Source organism: Hevea brasiliensis, chromosome 14, assembly GCF_030052815.1.
Source record: "Hevea brasiliensis isolate MT/VB/25A 57/8 chromosome 14, ASM3005281v1, whole genome shotgun sequence".
Taxonomy (NCBI): domain Eukaryota; kingdom Viridiplantae; phylum Streptophyta; class Magnoliopsida; order Malpighiales; family Euphorbiaceae; genus Hevea; species Hevea brasiliensis.
In genome coordinates, this window is record NC_079506.1 from 25,599,514 (window position 1) to 25,618,041 (window position 18,528).

Below are 18,528 nucleotides of genomic sequence, written 5' to 3' on the forward strand. Positions count from 1 at the left end.
AGAGTAGGCATACACGATTCCAATGTTGCTGAGCTAAAACCCATTCATAAGGCATTTGAATTGTTATATCTTTTCCCTCAAGCATGATCCATGGAAGAAGGTATTATGATTAAATCTGATCCAAAGAATGCTTTACTTTAGGTCTCCAATCTGGAAATAGCACCATGGAAGGTTAATGCCATTCTCATTTGCCTTAATTCTCTCCCCAAGATTTCTTTTAATTTGTTCATGTTCTGCATGAAGCAAATAATGTTGCTGACTCTTTAGCTAAACAACGTTTTTCAGATCTAATGACTGTGCGACATGGTTATGATGGGTGTTGCTTGCTTGAGTTTTTAGAGTTTGTGTCTCTTCATCTAGTGCCTAGCTACATGAAGAACTATGTGTAACACTCACCATTTTTCGATGTTGGAATTCCTGTCGTTCACTTAAAGTTCTTGTGAAACTTGAGGTTTTATGCATAAATAACTCATATGTAACTCCTTAGGTTTTGATGTTTATAGGATCGGACTTGAGGGATTCGGGAAGCTAAGGATCCAAGGCTAGCTACCATTCGAGTGAGGTGTTTGATAGGCTATAAGAGGTGAGTAATACTAACCTTAATAAATATAATTTATTTAAATTGAATCCATGATCACCCACATCCATTACTTCATTGTTATTAGGTTGCATGAATCTAAAACACAAATATATTATATTTTTGCATATTTGTTGTTAATGCTTGACGGACTTTAGATGACCCACTAACCTCCCCCATGTTATGTATGTGTTATGTATTATGATATGATCATGCATGATGTGTAGTGAAAAGACCCAGTGACGCTTAAAAGCCCTTGACTCACTATTTATTAAGCGAAAGTCCTGAGAAGCATCTGTATGAGCTAGGCACATTGGACATGTTACTGATTTAAACGAAAGTCCTAAGGAGCATCTGTATGAGCTTGACACATTAGATCGAGGAGACCACTAGTGACAAGTCCATCTTATGTAAAATGTTTATGATATGAAACCCATTTGGATGATGCATTGCATATGTATGAAAAGAGAAAGATAATCCATGTATATTTAGTTAGTTTACTCACTGAGTTTTTAGAAGGCTCTTTCCCCTAACCACAGATACAGGTTTGTAAGAATAAAGATGTTTTTGGGAAGCTAGTAGTATGAGGAGCTTTAAACTTGTTATGTATATTTGATGTTGTTAAACTTGACATGTAAAATGTTAATGGATATATATTGTGCTTGGTTGTAAATGTATTGTATTAAGATTTTTTTAAGCAAAGTATGTATGTATGTTACCATAATTTTAAGCATAATTGTGTTTTCCAATATATGAATGTAAAAGTCACACATTATTATCCCTATTGAAGGTTCAAATTCAAAACCATTTTTAAGGATTATGTAACATGATTTAATGAAAGTTTCAAAGTGTGAATGACATGGGTTGCTTAAATTATTGTTATTATGAAAATGTTTTATGTTTAACAGGTTTTTAGGCTTGCTATTCGTTCCAGCAGCCTTAATCTTACCCAATCCCTAGCGCTAGTAATGGCCCCTAGTTTGGGTTGTTACATCATGTTGCTTTTTTGGATGATTAGGTGGTGGAGGCTTCAAGTTTGTTTGCCTATCCGATTAGGATCATGTTTCATCCTGGAGGCTGAATGTTTTGGTTGGTTTGCTCACCCATTTTGCTTCCTTTTTGGCTCTTTATTTCCTTTTCTTATGTTGTTTCATTTGGCTGGGTTTGTAATGCTTATGCTCTGTTCTTTTGCTGCATTGTATTTTTGGCTGCTTTAGAGCTTTTTGTGTTGTGGTTGCTTTTATTCTGGTTCGTCTTTTGTTTCGTATTTTTTGGGTTTTTTCACTTAGCATTCATTGTTTTAGGCTGGGTGTACTAGAGAGGTTTGATGATCAAGAAGTAGTTGGATAATGTTTGCTAAGTTTTTCCTAAATATTTTATTAATAAAAATGATTTGCTTATATATATGTGTGTGTGTGTGTGTGTGTGTGTGTGTGTGTGTGTGTGTGTGTGTGTTATGATAGTACCTTAACTTAGTGGTATGATCTTTAATTTAAGTAACATAAAATATCCATGTGACTTTCAGTAGCCAGTTTTTGAGTTACTAATGCTAATGTGGCTTTTATCAAAATAAAATTATATATATATATATATATATATATATATTTTTTTTTTTTTTTCTTTTCACGAATTGATAGATTCATATAAATAGGTTTTGGGTTATTGAAGTATAGATCTATGCAATTTGAATCATCGAGGCTGTGTATAGGAAGAGTGAAACTATAGAAAAATTAGTTATCAAATATTATTTTTAATTAATTAAAATTTTTCTTGACAAGTGTCAAATTAAGAGGAAGAGCATATAATACGTCAATAAAACTAAGTTAGAAACTGACATCTAAAAATCATAAGGAGTTTTATCTTAGTTAAATTACAGATCAAGTGGTTTTGTATTACAAAGTAAACTTTAGATAGTTTATTGTCACATACTCTTAAATTGAGGTATCCTCTATATAATTTATCCCCTTTCCTCCCTCTTCCCCCCCCCCCCCACCCCCCAACATAGGGATGACATTATTTCCAAACCCAATCTAACTTGCTTCGCGAACCCGATTAATTTTCCCTAACCTCGACAATGTGCGATATGGGGATGGAGAGAAGGTCTCCCCACCTCAAATCTTGTAACCCACTTCGATAACTTATTATTTATTAGAAAAATAATTTATTTTTATGTACTTAAATATTATAATTTTAACAAAAATATATTTATATTATTAAGATTATGTTTAAAACTTATATTTTTAACCTATAATTTATTTTCAATAAATAAATTTATATTATATAATGATAAATTAAAAAAAAAATTTTGTTGGAAACCCGCCTCACCATACTCCCTTGCAGGGAGGTCCTCACCCCTACCTTGTTCTCCTGTGGGGTAGGGACGAAGGGAGCAATCCTCATCCCTAACCCGCCCCATTCCTACTTGCCCCCCCTCCCCCCCCCCCCCCCAACACACACACACACACACACACACAAACACACGTATAAGAAATTAAAATATAGTTCAGTTGTGCCTATTAATAAAACAACAATATTGAAGACACAAATAGTAATTAATGAAATTGACTAGCACCATATCATTGCAATGGAATTATTTGTTAAGCTAATAAGGCTATAAAACTCTACCTAAAATTGATTAAAAAAGGACATGCAACTCTTATAAATTCGTTACTTTCCTCTTGGATTGATCATAATAGACTTTTAGCTTTCGACTTTTCCATGACATCATTTGGATTAAATGTTTGAGTATTGGTTGTGCATCATGGACCCTTAAAAAAGACTCCCAAATCTACATTAATATTCTTATAATAAGATGCTACATAAGCATTTAATTTTAAGTTCTGTTAATGGCATTTGATTGAACTCTAAATGTGTTTGCCACATTTCTATTATGAGATCTTTTAATAATAGATGCATTATTACATTATTAACCATTGAGAAATTTGAAACTGCAATATTTTGATTCACCACTTATACTGGATTCAATATGAATTGTTGTGGAACTTGCCACCCTAGTATTATGCAATCTACCAAAACTATAAGAATTTTATTTTGTGTTGTGAGACATGACATAGCTGCAGTTGTAGTAACTCTACTCCCACTAACATATCTACTCCATTTTTCACTAGGTTACTATATTTATCAAACATAAAATCAACATGTTAAGAAATACATAAGTCACTAGTTAGTATTAGTAAAATATAACTTTTTGAAATAATTACCATCGTTTTTGTTACCCTTGTATATGTATTTCCAGTTTCAAAAAAGATGCAAACACCAAATCCTTGTCTAACCTATTGAGTGCATTCACAATTATCAATGAGAAAATTTTATGAAATAAAAAATAGAAAAGAAATATTAAAAAAAAATGATAAGTTAGCATGAAAGAATGAGTATTTATCTTGTTTCTCTTGAATGAGTACTTATCTTATTTCTCTTTATTCTTTAAGCTACAACTTCCAAATCAATGCCTTTTCTTGGTTTGGTAACCTTTGGTTTGCAATCTTGCTTGTAGTTGTAGAATTCTCAAAATAACATGGCCTATCTCTCATGCCCTCGCTTAAGAAAAAAAATTGAAAAAAAAAATGGTTAGCCTACAATAATATTTCTAAACTTTTAATATCTATTGATTAGTAAATGTCATGTACAGGAACTTTGACATTTATTGCAGGCCCATGCTTGGCTTTCTATCCATAAGTTTTTTTGTTATGTTCATATTGGAAACTAATTTAAGATTTCATTTTTGTTCCTTTTCATGGTAATTTGTGCAAATTTTTGGGCTTATTACTCACATCTTTCCTCATTTAATTTTGGTCTACTAGGGAAAGGGGTATGTAGAATAGGTGGCTTAGTTATGATGTACCACATTTTAGGGCCATTGAGTGGCTCAAGTGCATTTTGATAAGAGGATATATATATATATATATATATATATTTCCTAATATTTATATGTGCATGTCTTTTTAAGCAAATCTACAACATATCCCTCTTCAAAGAATGAGGCTTGAAATTTTTCACCCATTGCTAGCCTTAATGTTCAATAGCTAGTCAAGAGTTTTTTATTCTCAAGTATCTTCCTAATCTTAGGATAAATGATGTCTTGACAACCCATAATGGCATTTACATTTCTACACATTCTAGTCATCAAATGTCTCCTAATTTCTTTAAGCATATCAATGATTGGTTTGGTTCTACTTTTGATAATCTAACCATTAAATACTTCACACACATTATTATCAATCATATCTGACCTAATAAATGGACTTTTGTATGCTTTACAGAAAACTTGTGGTTTCCTCTTAATGAAGTCCTCCCAAGCTTTAACTGATTCATCCTTCAAATCATTCAATCTCAATTCTACTTATTGAAGACAAGTGCTATTAGCTACATCCCAAGATAGTATTTTGAACTTCATCCTTTTATAAACAAGTGCTATTAGCTACATCCCAAGATAGTTTTTTGAACTTCATCCTTTTATAAACCTTTTTCCTTTTAGCATAAATGTGTCGAGCACAATTCCTATGCTCAGCATAGAGCTAGCTCTTTGACAACATTAATAAGTCCCTATCAATAATTAAATCCATGCAATAAACATCTCAAGTCAAAGTAAAAAAATACATCATTTAAAACTCGTATATGAGTACGCGAAAGTGTAAATTACATACCTTTTATTGGTCATTTATAAAAGACCATCCAAAACCATTAATAATATGCAGCTTTTCAAATAATATCTATAAAAACCAAGTCCAAGTAACTTGAATTTCCCCCTTAATAGTAGCCCATGCAACAGGATTGTAGGGAGGGGGGCATGAGGTGAAATATCATCCATTAGAATTATATAAAATGCACCAGGTAATGCCCAGGAAAGATGGTAGAGTCATAATGGTCTCACTTAAGTACCACCTCCTTATACAGCATTTCCTAGACATGCACTTCATACAATCCTAATAGAATTAAACCACTGGTAAGTACCGTCTTCTCATAACACTACCACAGTACTAAGAATTTATGCTACGAAGGCATAGATAGACAGGAGTCGCCACCCGGGTAATAACCGAGACATATTTAGTATTTCTTTCGAGGGTCATGGATGGCAACTTACTCCCTGCAGAGTTTCACAACCGTCATTACCATAGCCCAATGTCAAGGTTCGGGATAGTGGGTACGTAAGGGGAAGGTGTTAAGCACCCCTTACGCCTAGTCTAACCTCGTTAATTCGAGTGCCAGTCCTCTACTAATGTTTCCAAAAGTCTTGTTTATTATTCCTTTATTAAACTTTATCCTAAAAAATGCAATAGAAATCCTACACTCGCAAGTAATTCAAAAAAGGGCTATTGTTTACACACAATTTTTATGCATAAATAATTCCTATCTATGTGGTTGTTAATTATTTAAGTGATATTTACCAGATGACTAAAATTAATTTATTATTGAGAATTTAGTTTATAAACAAATTCAATTTCAAATAACCCTATATTTCTATTTAACCTAATTAATTAATTTTCACCAAGTTACCCTAAGGATAATTGAACTAAGTTAATTATGTGCATGTGTAATTTATTCTAATATCACATAAGGCCCAAACAATCATAACCTAATAAAGATTTCTAACATGCAAATTTATTTTACAATTACCAAGTATTAAATTAAATTTATTTTACATGCAAATATTAGTTTAATTTACAAACAAAATTAATTTTAATTTACAAAGTATTTATTTAAATTAATTAAATGCAAAAGTCAATTAAATTAAAAAACAAAGTTAATTTTAATTTACCAAGTAAAAATTCTATTATTACTATAATTTCATACCAATGGTTATTCGAGGAGTTTAGGACTACTTACCAATTTTATTTGTAGTAAAAAATAAAGAAAATAAAAGAAATAAAGAAAATAAAAAAATATTAATAACAATTTACATTGGATTCTAACTTTAGTCTCCTAAAGGGTTAAGATTCTTAATTAGTTATAACTACCTAAGGGTCCACATCTTCTAACATATTCCAAAGACTTTATAATACTTCTTAAATTAAAAAAGCACAGAAAAATAGATCAAATATCAATTGGAACCCAAGAAAATATAAGAATATGCATAAACATACAATTTTCAAATTTTGGCAGATTAACGGTAGCAAGAAATTCGATTTTTTTAAAAATAGTTAGACATGCCTAAAAATCATAAAAAATTTATAGAAGATAGCCTACATATCATACAAGATCATAAAATTTATAAATTAAATAAAACCCTAGCCGAATGGTCTACATGAATCGTAACTTTTCTAAGTGACAAAATCATACTATTTTTTTGTAAAATTCATAACTCATTAACCACAACAGATATGAATGCAAAAACCAATTGGAAAATATTCATAAGATTCTAAAATTAATTTTAGACACTAGATTTACACAAAAATATTAAGAAACAAGGGAGATATGGGCTCCACAATTCGGGTATCCTACAAATCGGATTTTATAGGAATCCTAATTTCAAACAGCCATAACTTACAAAAGACAAAAGTTTTTTCAGTGATTATTGAGCCTACAATTAATAGAATTTCGTGAAGAATAGGAATATAATTTTCCTAAAATTTTTACAGATTCAGAAAATAATAAAAAATAATAAAAACATGAGAGACTGAAAACTGAATATGTGCCGAGTTGTTTATCCCCTCAAATTAAACATGATTACATGATCTATATGAACATACAAGATAAATTGAAAACAAGGAACATAGAATTAAACATTACATGGCATAGATCTTGAAAAGAAAATAAAAAAAACTAACCTTTTTAGAAATATCACTAGAAAGAAAGAAGAACTAAAAGAATTTTGGCTATTTCTCTCTTTAATTTTTTTTTCTTTTTTTTTTTTTTTTGTCTTCTCCTCCACCTTCCTCTTCTTCTTTTTTTTTTTTTTTCTTAGTGGGGTATTTATAGAGTTTTGGGAGAGAGGTGTGATTGGGTTTGGAGTCCTAGCGTGATAAATTTCAGATAACTTAAACAACTAAGATTACAGAATTTGGGTGAGATTAAAATATGGATAAGGTGTTTCAACCAATAGGAAGAGAAGGAAAGGGGAAGGCACCAATAGGGAGTGAGGAAGAGGTGTGGTAGGATTTGAAGTCTTAGTGTGATAAGGTTCAGATAACTTAAACAACTGGGATTGAGGAATTTGGGTGAGACTGGGATATGGGTGAGGTGTTCTGACCAATAGGAAGGGAGGGATAGAGAAAAAGATATTTTCTTATTTTAATTTTCAAAAAATAAATTAAATAGGTCTTATTTAAAATTCCTAACTAGACTTTCATAGGCCCATGAGGCTCAATTAAACTTAATTAGGTACATTTAAAAATTACTCATATAAAATTTAAACAAAATAAAATTTTATTTAAATTTAATTAAATTCGCTTCAAAAAAAAAAACATATTATTTTTTTTTTCAAAATCATGCCACGGAATTAATAATTCAGCTCCATACCTCCAATTACATCTTACAGTCATATAATTTTTCATCATCGGGTTTCCCACAGCCTCAATGCACATACTCATCACAATATAAGGGTCTACAGTTTGCCCCCCACTTTGGCGAAAGTTGAAATCAATGCGAAAGCATTGCTCAAGTTTTGTCAAAGTGAAACTCAAATTTCTAAAAACTATGAAACATTAGCCATGGGGATCAAGTATATCTTGCTCAATCGACATACTCTATGTTATGAGACTAGCTACAGTCTCATAATAGTAATAACTGTGTCAAGTGAAAAATGAGTGTATCTTGCTCTGTCGATACACTCTGCGTCATGAGACTAGCTATGGTCTCATAACAGTGATAACTGTGTCATGTGAAAATTGAGTGCAACTTGCTCTGTCGATACACTTTATGTCATGAGACTAGCTACGGTCTCATGACAATGGCAACTATGTGATTTAAAATGTTGTGGATTCGTATTTAGGACTGCAGTCCTAAACTACCTACGTCTCCTCCTCACTATCCTGAGGAAGAATCAGACCCATGTTAGTAGTATGCCCTAGAGCATATTACTTAGTATGTACCTTGTATTTGTTTTATTAATAAAAGGCATTTTTACTTTTCCGTTTACATAATATATTTATATGTAATAGAAAAGGTCCATTGATATTTGGTTAGAAATTCTATTCTTAAGTTGTTAAGAATATGAGTGACAGTATTTCTAGCACAAAGTATCATAAATTGGTTCACAATCGAGGATACTTCACAATAAGGACATGACTTGTCCAGAAAGATTGTAATCATGTTTGTTCCCAAGTTATTTATATGAGATGTAAATAAGATGGAATGGTGAGTCTCATGCCATATAACAAACATGATAGACACTTATAAATGATAAGTAGGCCGAATCAGTGACACTTATGACAAGCACACGGAGTTTACTCTTGTCAATATATTATCATAAATCATATCAGTGCATATAATCTTTAGACCTGAGATAGCATAGTTATCTTGTATATAGGTGGTTTGAGTTTGATACTGCTTTCATACTTGTACTGTGTATGGGTATATGGGCATGTATTGGCTCCTACTAGTTATATGTGGAGGTAGGTGATGATCAAGATGGAATCTGTTCCTCTAAGTAAATAGGGATAAAATCCTATGTTCATTTAATTGTTCTTGATGTTTTAAGTTCCTGGCCAGGACAGATAGATTTAATCAGAAAAGAATTTCTGATGAGAAAATCTTTTTAATCAAGAATTGGAATTAAAAGAGAACATAATATTCATAGCAAATGAGGTTTAACATAAACCATGACTCCAGCTCGGATTGGGATTTTGTAACAGAGAGATTCTAGTGCATGGTAACATATGATTATAGGTTCATTTAAGGTAAACCTTATTACTAATTGGGTGGCCATGACATGCTATGCTAGGTGTTAACCATGGTTTATGAGGTGCATAAAATGATTTAGAGAAATCATTTATGGTAAGAAAGAGTTCTGATGATATTAAGAGTTGATATCATGTCTCATTGCCAATTAGTGATGAGCCTAGTAAGTCACACACATACACAAGTAATCACCAACTTAAATATGATTTAATTAATTAATTAATTAAAAAGTTTAATTGATTAATTAAATAGGTTTGGTTTGCAATTAGATTGCAAAGTCCCTAGCATGACTTGAAACCAAATATAGGTTATTGGATGTATAGTATAAGTTAAATTTATATTTAAAGTGTTTAAATATGAATTTAATTAATGAGAAATTAATTATTAGAGATTAATTAATTAATTTATATTTGATATAAATTGATTAGATGAAGAGAAATAATTATTTTGGGTTGAGAACTCAAAATTAAGACACAGGGGCATTTTGGTCATTTCACAGGGTGACATGTGGCACCATGAGATGGTGACACATGGCACTACACATAAGCTTGCCAAATGTCTTTTAATCATGTAAGATGATTAAAATTAAGATTAAATATAGGTTTGACATTTGGCACAATGTGATTGGGTCAATTAAACCTAGAACCAATCAGAAGGTGACATGTGGCAAGGGTTTTAAGTGATGACCTAGCTATATAAGTATTGTTATGAAAAGAAAAAAAATACAATAAGCTGCTGCTCCTCTTTGTGCCACCACCCAAAGGCTCCTCTACCTTCTCATCTTCTTCATCTCTCATCTATTCCAAGAGATTAGCAAACAATCTCTTGAATTAAAAACACTAGAAATCGTTTCTAGTGTTTTGTTTATATCTGTATTCTCTTAAAAGGCAAAACTTGATTTTCTAATTCATAGAAAAAGCTTTAGAAGCTGTTCAAGGGCTGCCATAGGTAATCTTGGTGTGGACAAGCTAGAGGGACAATATCTGGTGTCCTAAAGACGCATCCCAAAGGTACAAATATGCTGCAGTGCATCAAGAGGTTAGTGTATTTGTTCTTGATTTAATCTAGGGTTCTAAAATTAATCTGATTAATTCTAAAATCTTAAATGGTAAATATAGATCCAAAAATATATTAAAAGAGTTTTAATATGCTGTTTATTATTGAAATCAAATAGATAAAAATGAATCTTGCATGATGCATGTGACCCTAGATGAAAAATTTTGAATTTCAGTTATCTAAACTTGTGTTTTTCATGCCTCCGCTCCTTCAATTGGTATCAGAGCCACTATATTTGCCATTTAGATTGTTGATAATATGATTTAATTGTGTGGAATAATCATGAGATGATAGATCCATTGCTGGTTAGATAAAAAAGTCTGGCGGCATGCTTGATCTCACCATCAATGGTGCACCATCTTTGGACTTCATGGGTGGCACAAGGTTTGGTTTTAAATTCTGCAATTGTTGTATGATCTAAGGCCTATCCTATGTCTAATTAAATTGTTTAATTAGAGTTTTAATCACACAATTAAATTTTGATTCAAATCAGAATTTTAAAAATTGTTTGAATGTGATTCAAATCTGAATTTTTAAAAGTTGTTTGACTGTGATTCAAATCTGAATTTTTAAAGTTGTTTGAATCATATTCAAATCTGAATTTTTAAAGTTGTTTGAATAATATTCAAATCTGAATTTTTAAAAATTGTTTGAATGTGATTCAAATCTGATTTTTTAAAAATTGTTTGAATGTGATTCAAATCTGAATTTTTTAGATTGTTTGAATGTGATTCAAATCTAAATTTTTAAATTTGTTTGAATGTGATTCAAATCTGAAATTTTAAATTTGTTTGAATCATATTCAAATCTAGATTTTTAAGTTGAATATGAGATATTCAATTTAATTTAAGTATGTATGTTTTATTTAATTATTAAATGGTGATATGCATGATGGATGATCATGGACTATAAAAGACCAATGTGATTGGATTTATTTCTTTTATGTTTCTTTGGGATTGTAAATTAATTAATTTATTTTAATTTATTTTGGGCATGTATTATTAAGGTTGTAATAATTTTGGGTTGTAATTTCATTTATTTAAGTTCTTGTAAATTTGCCTTGGTATGCCAAGGATTACTATGTAATTGGATTACAAGAAGATCAAGGAGGTCAAGAGCATTGGTGGGACTAGTGGGAGGAATTTAAGATCAAGTGTTGATTATGTACTCCTTCAGCAACTCTTGTAAAATGAATGAATGAAATGCACCTAGGAATGCCCTGATTCAAATCTTGATAGCTCAGAATTGAATCCCTTAGAAAGTCCATGATCATACCATATTTATTATTATCCATGAATGCATGAGATGTATGGGAATGTGTGCAATTATATGATATATGCATGCTAATTGGATAATGTGCAAAGTGAGACCATAATAGTAATTAGGACGACCATAAAATCTTCTAAACAAATGATTAAGTTGGAAATACTATAATTAAAGTAATTATAACATGGGCCCTCCATTGAGGCAATTATTTTAAGAAATTTTAAATACTTGCATAACATGCAATTAATTTAAGAGATTTTCTTAAGAATAATTGTTAAGCATGAGATGTTGTAAATATGTGAATGGTTTGGTGGCCAATATTGGATGTACCTGAGGACATTAAAATTATTTGCATAATTACTGGCTCAATGGGATCAACTTAACTAATGCAAGATAAGTCAATAATAGATGTACCTGAGATTTTGAGCATTAGGGGCTAGGTAAAGGATTGAACCTCATATGAGATGTGATGGGCAAAGAGTTGCTCACTTATAGTTTATTGTAATTCCAATAATGGATGTACCTGAGGATGATCAATAGAATTATAAGAATTCAATCACCCATTAGAAATCCATCCAACTAGGATTCTGTTTCTACTTTGGAAGTATAGGATTCACTAAGTTAGTGGGAGGACCAATTTGATTAAAAGACTATAATCATTTTGATTAATTACATGATACATTTACTAATTAATCTGGTTATTTTCTACAGTTAATTTTCTGATAATAATGAGCACAGAACAACCACCACTATCCAATATCCTTGCAAGCATACTTGATCGCAATAGGTTGACAGGATCTAATCTGTCTGATTGGCTAAGAAATTTGAAACTTGTCCTGAACCTTGAACATATAGGATATGTTCTAAAATCAAATGTTCCTGGTAGGGCTGAGCAGAATTCGGTTCAAACCGAAAAATCGAACCGAACCGAGTCGATTCAGTTCAATCAGTTTGGTTTTAAATTATAAAAATTTAGGTTATTTCGGTTCGGTTCGATTTTGAAGAGAAAAAAATCGATTAAACCGAACCGAACCGAATAGTAATTTATATAGTCAAATCAAACTAAATCGAACCGAATTGATTTTTGAATTAATTTATTTTTATGAAAAATTTATGAATTATATTTAATTTTATATATATTAATTGTTTAATTTCATTTATTAATGGTTATTAGGTTCAAACCAAAGTTAAAATTCGACCAAATAACTTGAAAATCAAGTCTAAATTCAAAAATCAATAAAAAATCAAACCGATCGGTTTAAACCGAACCGAACCGAAATAGAACGGTTCGGTTCGATTCAGTTTTTCACCCCATTTTGGTTCGGTTCGGTTTCTAAAATTCACGATTCGGTTTTTATAATTTAATTCGGTTCGATTCGGTTCGGTTCGGTTTGAACCGAATGCTCACCCCTAGTTCCTGGTCCCTTACCTCCAGAGGCCACTCAAAAGGAACATGAAACTTTGGACAAGTGGAAGCAGCATGAGATGAGAGCTAAGTGTTACATGCAGAGTGCGAGTGAGATCCTTCTTCACCTACAAGAGTTGTATGGTGAGCATAGCAGGAATGCTAGGTATGAGATATCTAGACAAGCTATTCCGTATGAGGATGTCTGAGGGACAGAATGTTGGGGATCATGTCCACAAGATGATTCGGCTAATTGAGCAGTTAGAACATCTTGACTTCAACATGGATTTCCAACTACAAACAGATTTAATCCTTCAGTCCCTTCCTGAGTCTTTTGGGAATTTTGTGACAAATTTCCATATGACTAAGCAGAAATGCACCTTGGCTAGTTTACTCAACATGTTGGTTATTGTCCAAAAGAATATGCCGGGCAATAAAGGAAAAGTGGTAGCTTTGATTGCATCTTCTTCTACTGAAAGTCCAACAAGAAGAAGGGCAATAAGAAAAAGAAACCTCAGATTCCTAACCCTTCCAAGAAGATAAGCTAAACAGATAGGGAAGATCAAAGCTGACAAAGGCAAAAGGAAAGTGTTTCCACTGCCAGAAGGATGGGCATTGGAAAAGGAACTGCCCAGAGTATCTTACTTCTCTGAAGGACAAAAAGGATAGACCTTCAGAAGGTATGTCCATATCTTGTTATTTAGATTCTGATGATACTCATAGTTCATCTACAGCTTGGGTTTTAGATACTGGTGCCAGTTCTCACATTTCTTATGATACGCAGGAAATAATAAATAGTAGCAGCTTGCATTCTCGAGATGTTAGACTCCGAATTGGCGATGGCTCAACTGTTGAAGCTTTAGCCATAGGATCTAAATCTTTTTACATGTATGGACATGTTTTGTGTTTGGATAATATTTTATATGTACCTGATTCTTTTAAGAATATCATTTATATATCTAGTTTGACTAGAAATAGGTATGAATTTCAGTTCACAGATTATGTTTGTAATATTTCTTTTGGAAATAAATATGTTGGTTCGGGTTATATGAATGATGGTATTTATTATTTAGATAATAATGACAAACACAAAATGAATGCAAGTGACCTAAATGAATGCAATGCCATGGTGAAAACCAACTCAAGTTCAAAATATATTTAGCATTTAAGGTTAGGTCATGTTGTCGAAGATAGGATTGCAAAACTGGAGAAAATGGGGATTCTTTCTTCATTGGGCTCTGAGCCTACTACAACTTGTGAATCTTGCCTTCAGGGAAAAATGACTAGATCACCCTTTGTTGGACAAGTGCTAAGAGCTGAAAATATTTTGGAGCTAATACATAGTGATGTATGTGGTTCGTTTAAGGAAATGGCTAGAGGCGGTTTTTATTACTTTATTACGTTTACTGATAATAAATCAAGGTTTGGGTATTTGTATTTGATGATATACAAACATGAATCTTTTGAAAAGTTCAAAGAATTTAAATCTGAAGTAGAAAAACAAACAGGAAAAAGTTTTAAAGCTCTTTGATCAGATCGTGGAGATGAATACTTGAGTACTGAATTTGATGAATACTTGAGAGAGCACGGCATTGTTTCCCAGCTGACTCCTCCAGGAACACCATAGCTGAATGGTGTATCTGAAAGGAGAAATCGTACCTTATTGGATATGGTACGTAGTATGATGAGCTATACTGATATGCCAATCTCCTTTTGGGGATTTGCATTAGAATCAGCTTTGTATATTCTGAATAGGATTCCATCAAAATCAGTTTCTTCCACACCTTATGAGATATGGCATGGAAGAAAACCAAGTCTTAAGCATGTTAAGATTTGGGATTGTCCAGCTTATATCAAAAAGCTGAACGCTGATAAATTGGAAACCAGATCAGAAAATGGTTGATTTGTTGGATATCCAAAAGATAGTTTTGGATACTATTTTTATTTGCCTACATCACAAAAGGTTGTGATAAGTAGAGATGCCACATTTCTTGAACAACAATATGTTCAAGAAGGAGGCAAAAGAAGGCAAATAGAGTTAGAATTGGAGAATTCTGACCAACCAATAGATCAGATGGATATAGATCCATCTAGTCAACCTACACCCATTGATGAAACATTTACAGCTATTCCTCGTAGAACAACCAGGTTATCTCACCCACCAGTGAGATATGGTTTCCTTCATGAAGAAGAATAAGAGTTGTCTACTCATGAAGAAGTAGATCATGGAGATGATCCACTTACCTATGAAGAAGCTACATCAGATATAGACTCTTCAAAATGGATTGATGTTATGAAATCCGAGATTGATTCCATGTATAAGAATCAAGTTTGGGATCTTGTTGACCCACCTAAAGGTATTGTACCTATAGAAAATAAATGGGTTTTCAAGAAGAAATTTGGTTCTGATGGAAAGGTAGAGACCTATAAGGCAAGGCTAGTAGCGAAAGGGTTTCGCCAAAGGCAAGGAATCGACTATGAGGAGACTTTCTCTCCTGTTGCCATGCTTAAATCAATTAGGATTATATTAGCAATAGCTGCATACTATGATTATGAGATTTGGTAGATGGATGTTAAAATAACTTTTCTCAATGGATACATTGAAGAAAACATTTTCATGGAAAAACCTAGGGGTTTTGAATCCAAGATGGTTCCAAAGGGCGCAAGCTAAAGCGATCCATTTATGGGTTGAAACAAGCTTCGAGGAGTTGGAACATCCGTTTTGATGAAGCCATTAAGTCATTTGGTTTTATCAAAAATGAGGATGAGCCATGTGTATATAAGAAGGTTAGTGACAGTGCTATCACTTTCCTTGTCTTATATGTGGATGACATACTGTTGATGGGTAATGACACAGGTATGTTGACAACTGTAAAGGTATGGTTGTCAAATACATTCTCCATGAAAGACTTAGGGGAGGCAACCTATATTCTTGGGATTCGCATCTATAGAGATAGAGCAAAAAGAATAATTGGTTTATCCCAAAGTCTATACTTGGAAAAGGTGTTAAAGAGGTTTAACATGCTTGATTCTAAGAGAGGATTATTACCAGTAAGACATGGTATCCACCTTTCTAAAGAGATGTCTCCAAAGACACCTGAAGAAAGAGATAAAATGGCCAGGATTCCATATGCTTTGGCTATTGGAAGTTTAATGTATGCAATATTGTGTACTAGACCGAATATCGCATATGCTGTTAGTTTGACTAACAGGTATCAATCCAATCCAGGTTTGAAACACTGGATAGCTGTCAAGAATATCCTTAAGTACTTGAGAAGAACTAAGGATTTATTCTTGATATATGGAGGTGATGACTTGCAATTGGATGGTTATACTGATTCTGATTTCCAATCAGATATCGATGTTAGAAAGTCTACCTCTGGGTATGTGTTCATTTGTAATGGAGGTACAGTCAGTTGGAAGAGTTCCAAACAGAGTACGACTGCAGATTCCACTACTGAGGCTGAGTATATTGCTGCATCAAATGTTGCAAAAGAAGCTGTTTAGATATAAGAAATCCCAGTCTCACTAGAAATCAAAACACATAGAAAGGCACTACCACATTATCAGAAAAATAGTTGGGCAAAGCGATACAGCCATGCAGAAAATAGCACCAGTTGAAAATCCAGCTTATCCATTCACTAAGCCTTTGTCACAAGCTCAGCTAAGCCGACATATTGAGAAGATGGGTCTAAGATATTGTAATGAATGGCTCTAGTGCTAGTGGGAGATTGTTAGTAGTATGCCCTAGAGCATATCATTTAGTATGTATCTTGTACTTGTTTTATTAATGAAAGGCATTCTCACTTTTCTGTTTACATAATATATTTGTGTGTAATAGAAAAGGTCCATTGATATTTTGTTAGAAATTCTATTCTTAAGTTGTTAAGAATATGAGTGATAGTATTTCTAGCACAAAGTATCATAAATTGGTTCACAATCGAGGATACTTCACAATAAGGACATGACTTATCCAGAAAGTTTGTAATCATTTTTGTTTCCAAGTTATTTATATGAGATGTAAATAAGATGGAATGGTGAGTCTCATGTCATATAACAAACATGATAGACACTTATACATGATAAGTAGGCCGAACCAGTGACACTTATGACAAGCACACCGAGTTTACTCTTGTCAATGTATTGTCATAAATCATATCAGTGCATATAATCTTTAAATCTAAGATAACACAGTTATCTTGTATATAGGTGGTTTGAGTTTGATACTGCTTTCATACTTGTACTGTGTATGGGTATATGGGCATGTGTTGGCTCCTACTAGTTATATGTAGAGGTAGGTGTTGATCAAGATGGAATCTGTTCCTCTAAGTAAATAGGGATAAAATCCTATGTTCATTTAATTGTTCTTGATGTTTCAAGTTCCTGGCCAAGACAGATAAATTTAATCAGAAAAGAGTTTCTGATGAGAAAATCTTTTTAATCAAGAACTAGAATTAAAAGAGAACATAACCATGAATCCAGCTCGGATTGGGATTTTGTAACAGAGAGATTCTAGTGCATGGTAACATATGATTATAGGTTCATTTAAGGTAAACCTTATTACTAATTGGGTGGCCATGGCATGCTATGCTAGGTGTTAACCATGGTCTATGAGGTGCATAAAATGATTTAGAGATATCATTTATGGTAAGAAAGAGTTCTGATGATATTAAGAGTTGATATCATATCTCATTGCCAATTAGTGATGACCCTAGTAAGTCACACACATACACAAGTAATCACCAACTTAAATATGATTTAATTAATTAATTAAAGAGTTTAATTGATTAATTAAATAGGTTTGGTTTGCAATTAGATTGCAAAGTCCCTAGCATAACTTGAAACCAAATCTAGGTTATTGGATGTATAGTATAAGTTAAATTTATATTTAAAGTGTTTAAATATGAATTTAATTAATGAGAAATTAATTATTAGAGATTAATTAATTAATTTATATTTGATATAAATTGATTAGAAGAAGAGAAATAATTATTTTGGGTTGAGAACTCAAAATTAAGACACAGAGGCATTTTGATCATTTCACAGGGTGACATGTGGCACCATGAGATGGTGACACATGACACTGCACATAAGCTTGCCAAATGTCTTTTAATCATGTAAGATGATTAAAATTAAGATTAAATATAGGTTTGACACTTGGCACAATGTGATTGGGTCAATTAAACCTAGAACCAATCAGAAGATGATATGTGGCAAGGATTTTAAGTGATGACTTAGCTATATAAGTATTGTTATGAAAAGAAAAAAAATACAATAAGCTGCTGCTCCTCTTTGTGCTACCACCCAAAGGCTCCTCTACCTTCTCATCTTCTTCATCTCTCATTTATTCCAAGAGATTAGCAAACAA